The following is a 13,710-nucleotide window of genomic DNA, read 5'->3' on the forward strand; positions in this document are numbered from 1 at the left end:
AATTTGATACTGGTATTAAAATTTTGATAATTTTTAGAGGCCTAAAATATATTATGTAACATATTTTAATTAAAAAATTCACACTGAGAAACATCTGATTTTTACGAAAAGCCACTGCTGCAGAAGCTTCCTTTTAGCGGACGAAAATTTGTCCCTAAAAATATTCAGGGAATAAAACTCCCCTAATTCCTTATACTTCGGAAAAACTCGTTCTTTTTCACAAAAAAAAAGCTTAATCTAAAATAAGGAGTACTACGCGCCAAAAAATGTGTCTTCTTGAAAATGTATATTGATAAGAATTCCAAAAAGAAAATTTTGGATGAGTTAGTGAACGATTTCTTCTCAGATTCTTGGTGAGGTCTACTTATTTCGTTCTTGGAAACAATCTTTACAATTTTTTTGACTGGATCATGTTGGAAATAATTTGGTTTTTATCAACTCGTAAAATAAATTCATGTTAATAAAATTCATCGAGCATAATTATCAAAAATGTTCCAAAGCACCGATGACAAATTTTTTATTGAGAGTGAATGACATATTTATTTATTGAATAGGTTTGAAGAAACAACATTTCTTAATAACATACGATATGGAATTGAGATAAGTACATAAAAATCTGGTTAAAATACTTCCTTTGTCAGAAAATTACAAAAGAATTTGAGCACATTTGAAATATCGCAATAACCTTGAGTTGTTCAATCGTCTCTACTAATCACTGAATTTTTATATTGTAGAAAATTTTATTAAACACATATGTATACTAAATTTTTTTTTTATCCCGGCAAATGCTTCACAATACAATTATATTATTATATTCTAACTTCAAGACACAATTTTTGTGTCAATAAAATAACAGGTGATTATTCAAATAAAAAATAAACCCTTCTCAGGTATTGTGCAAAGATGATCTCAAGATCTATGTTAAAAATAAAGAGCAACTGAATGTAGCTCTAGAGATTTTCAAATAGTACACTATGGTGACTGGAATTGAGATTGGGTTAGAAAAATGCGCCGTTAATAATTGTAAGCGAGGCTATAAGGTATCGTGCCGCTAGAGAGATCTATACATACCTGGAAGTGACCCAAAGCCACATTCACGACAAAACCTGCATTGGAAAAACAAAAGAACTCTACTCTCACATTTCACATATACCATCCGTAGCGAAAATATCCCAATAACGACACTGCTTGCTCACAGTTATTCTATTTTTCTTCATTGGAACAAGTTTAAATACTTGTTTTTTTTTTCTAATCGTATCTCGATACATCTTTGTCAAAATGCCTGTTCACAAAAGACGATATAATCTATTTGGCAAATCTGTCCACAGAAATAATAAAAGAAATGTTATGCCTGCTCCCGAAAAATGTCAATTTATTACAAAAAACTTTCTTATTTGAGCTAGTTGCCGTAAGAAATTTTCGCAATAACAAACTCCGTCTTCTGATACATCTAGGTATTATGTTTCTTACGTTAACGAAATTTACGAAGATACATTTTCCCAGCTTACATTAATAGAGATGTGCGCAGCAATATTTTATCCAAAAGTGACACTGCATTTTTTAAACTAGACAAAGAGAATGCCGTTTCCTCTGAAAATTCCTGTTTACGAATTCTCAGAGAAAAATAGATCAATCAAACCTGCTAGATTATAGAACGAATTTACCCCCACCATACCTACTGTTTTGGAGCCACAAAACAGAATGTGTATGATTACCACTGTAAGTTCGTGTGTAAGCCGAAAATGCACGATCTCGACCTGATTTGGAAGAAATAGAAGAAATTAGCGATTTTAATGTTTGGCAGGATTCATAATTTCATGCATGCGTCGATTTTGAGGTTATATGTTGTCAGATGTTAAACTTTCAACAAAACAATTAGTTTTTTGCAAAAAAATTAATTTTGAATGAAACACATGAATAACAAAAAAATTGTTTTTACTGTTTTCAACAAAATAGTTAAAGTTTCAAACAAAAAGTTGAATTTTCATCCAAAAATCTGAATTTTATACTGAAAAAAGGCATTTATAATGAAATACATGAATTTTGCAACAAGAATAATTTTCTATACGAAAAATTAATGATTAGCCACAGTTAAATTTTTTCAACCAAAAAAATCACTTTTCAACGAATCATAAAATATTTGAATTTGTAGTTAAAAAAATTAATTTTTAACCAAAAATAAAAGGTATTTTCTACAAAATAATTATATCTTTAGAAAACAATTTTTTAAAACTTAATTGCTGAATCATCAACCAAAACAAAACAACTCAATTTTTAAGAAAGTAGTTCCACTTTTAACTAGAAAAGATGAAAAAATCGTTAAAATTCTTTAAGATCCCTTTAAATTATTGAAATTAATTAAAAATTACTTATAATGTTTTAAAACATCCTAAAATATTTAATATCCTTTAAAAACTTTAAAAAATTTTCAAAGATTTGGAAAATTTCTTACAATTTTAAAAATACCCTAAAATAGTTTGAATCCTTTAAAATCGCATTCTAAATTATTTAAATCAATTGAAAATTCCTTGGGAACTTTCGAAATTCTCTAAAATTTTTCAAATCCTTGAACATATTTTCAAATTCTGGAATATATTTTCAAATACCTACAACTTTCTAAAGTACTTTGGAATTTTTAAAAATAACCAGTCTAAATTTAAAAAAAATTCATTCCTTCAATTTATAAAAATAAATGGAAAATTCCTTGAAATCTTTTGAAACCTCCGACGAATTTTCAATTAATTACAGAAATTTAATATGAGATTTTGAAGGATTAGAAATATTTAAGTGTATTTTTGAAATTTCAAGATATTTTGAAGAGCTTGAAAAGATTTTTAGAGATTTCAGAAGATTTGTATGGCTTTTGAATATTTACGGGTGTTTAAAAATATGCCAAGGAATTTTCAATTTATTTTCATAACTTAAAGGAATTTCAAAGAATCAAAAAAATTTCAGAAGGGTTATTTTTAGAAATTCCAAAGTACATTAGAAATCTTTAAAAAAAAATTCAGGTATTTCAAAAGATTTTAAAGGAATTAAAACGTTTGAGAGAATTTTTAAAGATTCTAAGGAATTTTCAATTGATTACAGTAATTTAATGAGATTTTAAATGATTTGTAATATTTCAGGTATTTTTCAAATTTCAAGATATTTTTGAGATCTTTAAAAAGATTTAACTTAAAGGCTTTTCAAAGAATAAAAAAAAATTTACAAGGGTTATTTTGATTTTGATAGACACAATAGCCGGGTCACGTCGCTTCGTTGTGTAGAACAGTACGTTTTGTTAATTTTCTCATTATCCACTGACGTTTCCAAGATAAACCTTCAGGACTTGTGGAGCACATGTGTAGCTTCTTATGAAGAAAATCAGAATAAACGTATTTTCAAAAACGCAATTGTAGTTTTTTTAGTTTTTAAAAAATCTAATTTTTTTTAAACATGCCTTTACCCAAATACCATTCTTTGAAGAAAATCGTTATCATTTTACATGGGCTTCCCCAGAAAGCATGTACTCTCAGACGCTTCAGATTGATTCTATCAGGTCAGCATCAAGGTAAACTGAAGTTGAAAATGAGAGCAATCGTTAATCAGCGTGAAAAGCGACTTTAATACGCTTTAGGAAATGCTAAATGTGAATCCGGTGTCATTTTTCCGCCATCAGGTTGGGATGAAGGTCATCTCAAGGTCAAAATTGAGATTCGGATTAAGCGACACCCAAAGAATGTGAGAGTGGATGCTTCCTCCGATTCAATTCTTTTCTTTATTTCGAACTTCACTTGACCTTAATCCTGCCCCGATGAGGTCAAACTAACTCTGGATTCGGTTTTAGTGACCCCAACAAGTCTGAAAATAGAGCATTTCTCCGATCCAATAGTTTTCTACTATCCAATGATTTTCTTTATTTTTACCTTCAATTGAACTTCATCCTAACCTAATTGAGTCAAACTGGCACCGGATTCAAATTTATCGACCTAAAAAAAGTTAAGATATGGTGGTTTAGTTCGGCTTGCAGCAAATTTTTGTTGCAGTATGTCTACTTATAATTAGACCCTGAATCAATATTAGGTTATAAATTGAAAGTAACATTAGCAGATTGGTTACTGCCTGTATGCAAAATGGGATTTTCAATCAATGAAAAAGGCTTCCTCGGTTTATTAAAAAAGCTGGTAGGGGACTTAGGTTTAAGTACAACTTTTACAAACAACATTCCAGGTTGAAAATGGTTTTACGATTTTTTGCAGCACAGTCCTCAATTCTCGCGAAAGAAAGCAATGTTTTTGGCACTTATAGGTGGCTTGGTGACAGGCGAGAAAGGAAAAACAACAATTGACGTTTTAGGTAACAGTAATAAAGAAAATATTATAACGCTTTTCACTCTTAATGCTGCTGGTGAACTTACTACACCTTTAAGAATAATAAAGCTTGTGGCTGTATTTTTAGAGGAACATATAAGAGCTCATCACAAATCACTATTTGACTGATACAATTAATTTAGGCTCTAGCAATTGCGAAACTCCATCCACTTGATGAGAATGCAGCAAAGCATGAGAAATAGTTTTAGCAAGTTAGTGTTTTTGCAAATAAATAATTTGAATCTCAACAAAGTCTAATGAATTTAGCGTTAAAAGAACAGTTTTTGGCGCAATAAGAACAAAAAGCTTATCAAGATATTCTATAAAAATTTAGAGAGCTGAAACACAATAGGTCAAAATAAAATTGAGAAGTAAAATATTAAGCCCTATTCAAAACTTGGAGTCAAATTTAAGATCACCATTATGTTTAAAATCTCACTTTAGCTCACTCTGAATGTCATTGTGAAATAAAACATGAAGACGTGGATTTCAATGACTGATTACGACTTACAGCTGATGAGGTCCTTTTAAGTAATACTTTTGTGACAGACGTTCTTTTGCATAATCATGTTATGATGGACAAAGTTGGAACATAGGTTAACGAACAAATTATAGTTTCGAAAGCAAAAACAAATTCTACAGCACCTGTCTTTAATTTAAAAAATTCAGTTGCTTGTACGGAATGTGTAAATATTAGGTCTATCAAAGTTATTGCTATAACAACTACCTCTACTCCAGAGAATCACATCAACACTACGAATATTCTGTTGAATCACTAGAGAGAAACAGAATTTTTATTTGATATTTTTGTTCAGATAGCAGTGATTTAAAAAAAGGTCATCGATCTAAAGAACGTTTAAATCCAGTTATCACTTTTGATAAGTGGTTTAAATACAATGAAAGAAAGATAAGGACGGAAAAAATAAGAGGCTTAGAGAAAAGAATAAGAAAAAAATTCAGATTAGAAAAAAAAGAAAGACTGACGCTTCAGGAAAAAGTGAAAGACAAAAAACGCGAAAAATGTTAGCATCATGTATATGTTGATACGATTTATTCATAAAAACATTATTTGCTAATTTTTATAATTTCTAGTACTAGGTAAAATGAAAAACTGGAAATTTATCCTTTATTAGTGCAGATGCATGTATTTTTATCAGAACTATGTTTACACAAGTTTTCAAATTGACCTTTTAAAGCCCGAGTGTCGTGATGGGAATTTTTGGCCTGAAGCCTACAGAACTTTGCGAAATTTAATCTATGCATATAATTAGATATAAAATATAAAATTAAGCTTCGCAGTATATGTGGGTTGTAATTCATACATTTGTGCTAAGATCTGATCTAAACGTATATAAAAATGATTTTAAAAAATCGAAAAATCAAAAGGAATGTGAGAACTAAATATCCAAACGCTAACTGCGTGACGAGAATGTAACGGGCAGAGGGTCTAGATAAACTACTCGAAAGTACTGTAAAATTGGGCGGCGTTCACCCACTTGACTTTCATTGATTTCTTCGGTGGTCAGTGAGTTAACCCTGTTGCTTACCATATTTATTTTTGCCCGTCTAATAGAGTTTTTATTATGAAAATATATTCCACTAAGAAGATCATAAGTCTTCAACATTGCATAAACGTAACTATCAGATGTTGATACTAATACTATTTGTTCCTCTGTTGACACAGGCACATACTTTCGCTGTCCTATTTTCATTTTTAATCGCTTGTTATCAGGAAAAGTGTATTTTCGAAGTTCGAATACCTGTTTCTCATTCACATTGGGAAGAAGACGGATCAAGCTTAGATATTCAAGTCCACATCCATGTCCGTCAGGTGAAGGAAGCATTAAAGGAGGACTCATAGACCTAGGAACAGGAGTACGACTTCTAGGAGTAGACTTGGATGTTACGCCACGAAAAGTCTCGGCAGACCTGGACCTGGCACGAGGAGAAGGCTCGGCTGACCTGGACCTGGCACGAGGAGAAAACTCGGCTGACCTGGACCTGGCACGAAGAGAAGGATCGACAGTAGTAAGAGACCTCTTAGGAGAATTAATTTCTTCAAAAAAATGAGAAGGTTTGCCACGCAGAACACCAGGAATAGGGGCGCCATTTGGTAAGCAGTCGAACTGTGAACTTAATTCTGCAACAAGAAAGAGAGAATTGAATTTCAGTGCTTCGGGTAGATCATTATGAGAACAACAGAAATAGTAGGTTCTAGTGAGGCAATTTAACACTGTAAAAAGAAGGTACTATTTCAGAGCTAATTTTAGGTATTGAAAAGAGATTTCGAAATAATACTCGAGATTGGTATTGAAATAAACCTTTGGTGGAAACCCAGAATAATATGTGTTCCCTTAAAACAATAGATTAATGGCATCTAATGATACCACATAAAAAGTTCCTAAAACCAGGAAAATTCAAGTCAGTAACTTTTGGGCTCTTAGCCAGTTGGGCCTGTTTTACTAAAATATTTCCAATTACCGCCAAAAAAAATCATGATAGAATTATGTAAAATACTTGAAAATCACAGCTAAAAATAAAGTTTGAATTGCGCATTCGTGATTTCTGTAGACGCCATGGACGCATTGATTCTATCAATTTTTTTACAGATAGTCTCTTGAAATATCAGATTGCTAGTGGAATTGAAGATGCAGATTTAAAGAATCAATTATTATTAGTGCAAGACAGCTTGGATTCCAGTACACAATTATTTTTCTGAATTTTCAAATTGTGATGCAATTTGAGAAGATAAGCTTTTCTAATTTTTTGATAGGTACTATTACGCTGCAAAAATGGTTACATACGTCAGCTTCGGTGCCAATAAGTTGTAAACGGTAATGATGGAAAATCGTGGGACCTATCTAAGTATGCAGATTTATACTTTCATTCGGCGCTCAACAAGGACGGACAAACCCTTTCCCTAGCTGCTAGTCGGAACAAAAATGACACCACTAAATTATTAAAAACATGTAGATGCGGTGTAAGCCGATTGAGTGCTGACTTTGGGGTGTTGACAATAATTTAGATAGCAACAGGACAACAAACCGTCTAAACGTTCACATTGAGTTGACGAATCAACTTAAGGATAGTTTTCTAGGCTACTACAAAAGCAGCATTATCCCTGTTCATGGAGGCTTTAGCTATCGTTAGAATTCTTCATCATCTTTTAGAAAGTATCGACTGGATTTCGCAAAGACTGATGAAAAACGTGCTAAAGCTCTAAGAGTTTCTGGCACTACAGAGTATGCATAGATGCGAACCTACACTTAAGCTCTGTAGTGCCAGACACACCCAGAGCTTTAGCTCGTGTCATAGTAGTCTTTGTGAAATCCAGCTGACACCTTCTGAAATATGATGGTGATTGCAGAAGAAGGAGAAACATTGCCATTCACGTTCCTCTTGAGCATCAAGAGCTGGCTGAAATAGATTCCTTCCTGATGATATTTTGCAGGAGTCCGACTTCTGGACTGTCAATTATTTATTTTAGGGTTCTTCGAGAGCTTTGGCTAATTTAACTCAAAGGTAAAACGGACGATCGATAAAAAGAGCCAAAGACGCTTGAATCAACTGAATAAGAAGATTGGATAAGAAAGATAGAATGCGTCCTATTTTTAAGGTGAGATAGACTACATAAGATTTCGTAGACCTTTCACGAAAAAGTTTCTAAGTTCGCTTTAAAACTAAGGATCTACAATCACGTACTGAAAAAGCCAAAGCCGTTTAAAATCAAACAACATTTAGCTGACAAAATACGGGTGCTATATGGTGCCAAGAGAAGAATACAGAAGAGGGAGATATTTGCCAAAAAGAATCAACAGTTGGTCGCTGACCCATCACGTCTTTCCAACGGTCTCCCTGCTTCCGTCGGAAAACCAACCAAGTCCAACGATTAGATGCTTTTTAAAAAGTGGTATAGAAGATTCCGACATTACTAGAGTTGGGAGCAGATTCCGATAATATCATCCACTTAAAGGAGTTTTGTAAAAAGCCTATAACATCTGAGGAATGTCCATCAATCACTGCCAAAGAGGTGAAAAAAGTACTGAGGGGCTTGTAGAACTTTTCCGCTGCAGCACCAGATGCTATCAAGAACTGCTAGTGGAAGATCATCTTGTGGGTGGGCATCCCATTTTGATCACTTTTTTTAATCACTTTTTTTTAATCGTACTTGAAAACGTTTCCGCCGGTTTCTGATGAAAATTTAAGACCTTGTTGAAAAATAAACCTTTAAATTTCTCATTACAAGAGTTTTGCATGGTAAACTGTAACATTGCGTCATTTTTTAGACAGCAAATGCATGCCGCTATGAAAAACCTGTGTTTCCTTTGAAGCAATTCACTTATAAAGCCAATTTTTTATCTTTCCCGAAAATCCTGTTTTGTAGCCACTAAATTTGATATTTTTTATGAAATAGACTAAAGTATCTTTCAAAGTGCACTCAAACGGCATGTGCTAAATATTTAAGCTTTTTATAGTATAAGCTCATTTTATATTTATTTAAAATGCTACTTATTCAAGGCGTATAATGTTGTTGAAAAGTAGCGCATAAAGTCCCTGAACGTGTATAATTAATTTAGAACCCGTTAATCGAATGATATTTGAAGATTGCGAAAAATTCTTATGTTGCTTAACTTTGTTTCAATAATCAGACGCCAATGTTTGCAAATTGGAGACGGGCTGCGCAACGTTTAGAATTTCACAATATGAACTTATTGCTTTAATAAAGTTAGTAATGTTACATTTTCGCGTTATCTTATTCAACTTTTCTATTCTTCATATTTAAAAATTTTATGTTTCCTTAATTACCGTATGAAGTCCTTATTGATTTTTTCACCAAAAAACTAATTTTCGTCTCTTGAGATCTATTACCAATAAATGTTATCAATTTTAATTTAAAGCGAAGACAGAATTGAAAACTAAAATATAATTCTGTAGACACTGAAATTAATAAGTATTTACCTTGTTCCTGTTTCAGATGACGTAAAAATAAGGGTAACACTATATATTCAAATATAAATATTGTACTTTACATGAGCTTTACTTTAACAAAAAACTTGAATTATTAAAAAAGTAAAAGAAAAATGGATTTCGAAAGAACTACTGACACAAAATTTTCTTACAAACATCTCTAAAAACAATATTAATTGATACAAAAAATTTGCCAAAACCACATTTGAAATAATTTGTCTATTGTAGTTTCGAGATTATATCGTCTATTATGGAAACCGAAAAAGAACTTAATTCTAAAATCAAGGTAATACTTCACAACAATCTATACAATTTTAGCCTCCTTTATAACTATATTTTAGAAAAATTAATTAAAATAACCTAAATAGACCCATCTTGCATTCACGATCTAACCTCTGTATCGCTCCTTGTAGAGTCTTGAAAAGGGACTGGTACCAGTCCGAAACGTTGACAAATGATCTGGACTTAAAATAAATTATATTTCTGACCGCTAAGCCGCATAAGTATTTTTGCCATAAATATATAAGTTGTACTATTAGATTTACCAGTAGAATTAAAGATGATTGCCAAGGCAATGCCCAGAATGTAAGCGATCTTCATTTTAGCCAAGTAGAGGAAAAACTGATTAATTCCATAATGAAGAACTTTGTGTATAGTCTTTATGGCATAATAATTATACGCCACGTTTGTCCTTCTGAGATATTTGTATGTATTTCGTCAGCAAAAAGCAAAAAAGATAGATTCTAAATCTGTTAGGACTGACATCAGAATTTATAGATATACACTAGCGTCGGAAATTATCTACAAGGCTAGCGAGGGAGTTGCTACAAATTAATCGCGATGCTTAAATACTATAAATCGCACGGGCAAAGTTTTAAAATAAATTTCAAGAATTTTTAGAATTTTTTAATTCGGCTTCTACAATTTACAGGACAATGTAATAAATATACAAAACATTATTGATCTTGCATAGTTTGGCTGATGGTCTCAAAGAAGATCTTTCTTTAGGGGATTCTGAATATGTACGACTAAGAGCAATTCAATGACGTAATTGTTGCTAAGTATTTTTAATATAGCTTTGACTTTCTCATTTAGTCGAGAATTTAGAAACTCAACAGGTTTTCGAGATAAGACTCAAAGTTTGCATGTGTGTCTAGCTTGAGTTTTAGTAGGCTTAAGCCACGGTCACGCAGGCGGGCTACTAGGAGAAAAACGAAATTGGTTCGCCAATAGACAATCATTCAAACTGTGAACTTGTATCTGCGAGAAGAAAAACATTATGAAATTTTCTTTTAATTGGTTTTCTGGTAAACCTCTTGTTGAACTATTGTGAGGAAATACCAACCACATCAGAAATGATGTCCCTAAGAAACTTCTTGAAACCTTGACAAGAAGTATTTTAAGCAATAAAATCTAGCACTAGCAGAAGAACTACAGCGTTAGTTAAGTTTCGTTCCGCAATATTTTCTCAAAAAATATGTTATAAATGTTGAAAACCAAACAGATGCTGCCTTTTGGCAGACAAGAGTTGTGACGCAAACTCATGGATTTGTTCGGTGTTGGAATTTTATAAAATAGTGAGCTTTGTTTTCAAAGCATTATTGTTCAAAGTGTTATAATTATTTTTGATAAGAAATTTATGAAAAAATGCACATGCAGATCGCGAAAAGAGTCAGAAGGAATCGGAAGCAACTGGATAGCTTAAGAAAAACATATGATGTCCAAATTAATTTGGCATGGCTTAGAATCGACTTATGAAAGAGATGCCTATTTAAATTATAAATATATTTAAACATCAGTCGGGAAAATTATAGATTAAATATGGTTTAATTCTTGTAGGCAGCTTCAGTCAACTTCTTTTATATACAGGGTGTAACAAATGTAGCAGAACATGCCTGCTTCTTCTTAAGTAAGCTATTTTTATCAATGGCCATAGTCATTACCGTACTAACTTTTTAGAAGGAACATGATGGTGATCTTAGTTTTGACTTGAATATGACCCTTATGCTTGTTTCAAGGTCAACTTTTTCAAAATGGAAAAGCCCCCTTTTGACACCAGCAATCGAAAAAATAGAAAATTTTAAATTTAAAGATGTACTTAGCCTACAAGTCTCAGATAACCTTAAAGATCATGCTAAGGTCATTCTGACTCAAATAATCTTTTGATGGCTATAAGAAGAGATATATTGAAATATATTCCATAGTCGAAAAACTTATGTAAGTATCACGCGTTAATGACAGTCTGAACTTTAACCTTGAAATAACCATTAAGGCCTTCAAAGTTATCCCCAAGGTCAAAACAAATGTCACGCTAAAAATTGAAATCACTTGCCCTACCTGAGCAATCATTACCTTCAAACAGCCGCCAGGTCAGGGACAAGGTCAAATTTTAGACTCTAATCAACGCGTGATACTTTCGTAAGCTTTTTCGTACAATGTCTAAAAAATTAATCTCCTTTAAGAAAGGTTAATTCTAAATAATGATTGAGCTCACCTAGGCCTTTTTTCTTAGGACCCGTCATTGGAAAAGAACTTTCAAGTGCATCGAGTCTAAGAAATACTAAATACTAAATCATTTTCCTCATACCTTGTCTTTAGAAAACAACTTTCGAGTGCAGCAGTTTCAAGAAATAAATCTTTTTCGAGGAATTTGAGGTCTAAAAAAAGGAGTGGGCACACCCAAGCCACTTTTCTCATAAGGTGTTATTAGAAAACAACTTCCAAGTCGAAACAGGTCTTAAAACTACATCTTATTTGATTAATTGAGTACTAAATAAAGATTTGCCGCAACCAACTTATTTTTCTCATGACCCAACATTGTCCACCCAATCCTTTTTTTCCTCAAGCATCAGTGTACCACAACTTCCAAATGCACCGCGTCTTAAAAATGCATATTCCTTAAAGTATTTAAATACTCAATAAAGATAAGCAACATCCTATACATTGCTCTTAAGACACATCATTAAAAAGAACTTTCAAATACACCAGATCTAAAAAATAAATACCCCTTAAGCAAGCTGAATCATGAGTTATGATTGGCTTCACTTAACCCATTTTCCTCATTTCATAACTAGACAATAATATTCCAAAGCACCAGGTCTAGAACATACTTTTTCCTCTAGGAAGTTAACTTGAATATAATGATTGGCTACAACCAAGCTTCTTTTTTCATGACTCGTCATTAGACCACAACTTCCAAGTACACATGGTTTAAAAGTACATTTTCTCTGAGGAATTAAGGTACTATGTGAAGATTAGCTTTACCCAACCCATTTTTTTACGAGTTGTCATTGTACATGCATAACCAACCTCGAATGCATCATTTCTAGAGAATACTACTTCCTTGAGTATATTGAGTTTTAACAAATGGTATAACGCACCAAAGAAGTTTTTGTCATGCTTCATCATTAGACAAAACTTCCGAAGTGCACCAGGTCTTAAAAATACATCTTCATTAATTACTTAAATTCGTTAAAAAAGATGTATTCTTAAGACCTGGAGCACTCAGTGTCCACGAAGAAGAGTTACCTTTTGAACCAGGTACATTCGACGGTTGTTGATCAATTACTGCTTATCAGAAAAATAGATCGAATGTGGAAAATCTTTATTAAACAATCAATCTCTCTGATAAAGATGTATTTTATACACTTGGTGTACACCCAAGTTATTGTGCAATAACAAGTTATGAGAAAAATGGATGGGATGCGGCCAATCTTCATTTGGAATATATCTTCCTCGAGTAAGATATATAATTCACACATGGTTCATTCTTGATGTATAATAATGGACATTTCATGTAATTATAGGATTAACAGGGGCGGGGGGAGGTTCAAGGAATAATGGCATAGTGTTTTCTATGAATTTCTTGGTGCACTTGCAGGCTGTAACCTGCAGACGAGAATTTGGTGAAATTTCCACTGAACGACCAAGGAATTTCTAACTGGAATTTCCGTAGAATTTCCATTAGAAACTTTCCAGGGAATCTCTTCGTGTGAGAATTTTACCATGTTAATTGAAATCCTACATTTAAAAGTTATTACAGATTTTGTATTCAAATGTGATAACAGATAGAATATAAAAAATAGAAGAAACTCCAAATCAATATAGGATAAAAGATAAGAGTTCATGTTTGTTTAGTAGTTAACAGGACTGCATAATATCTAATATCTTAAAGTAGCTTTCTAAAAAAAGTATTGAAAATTATAAACCACAATGTTTTTAATAGAGTTTAAAGATTATTGTTGGTATTTGAATAAGAGAAATTTAGTTTTTCTTTTGGGTTGATTGCTATTCTATTACAGTCTGTCAAGTTAAAGCGTGGGTGGCTTTACTCGCAGTCGGTAAGGTGTATCGACATGATTTTGGTGTCAAAATATTAAGAAGAGCTCCC

The sequence above is a fragment of the Belonocnema kinseyi genome, chromosome 10 (genome assembly GCF_010883055.1).
Source record: "Belonocnema kinseyi isolate 2016_QV_RU_SX_M_011 chromosome 10, B_treatae_v1, whole genome shotgun sequence".
In the NCBI taxonomy this organism is placed as follows: Eukaryota; Metazoa; Arthropoda; class Insecta; order Hymenoptera; family Cynipidae; genus Belonocnema; species Belonocnema kinseyi.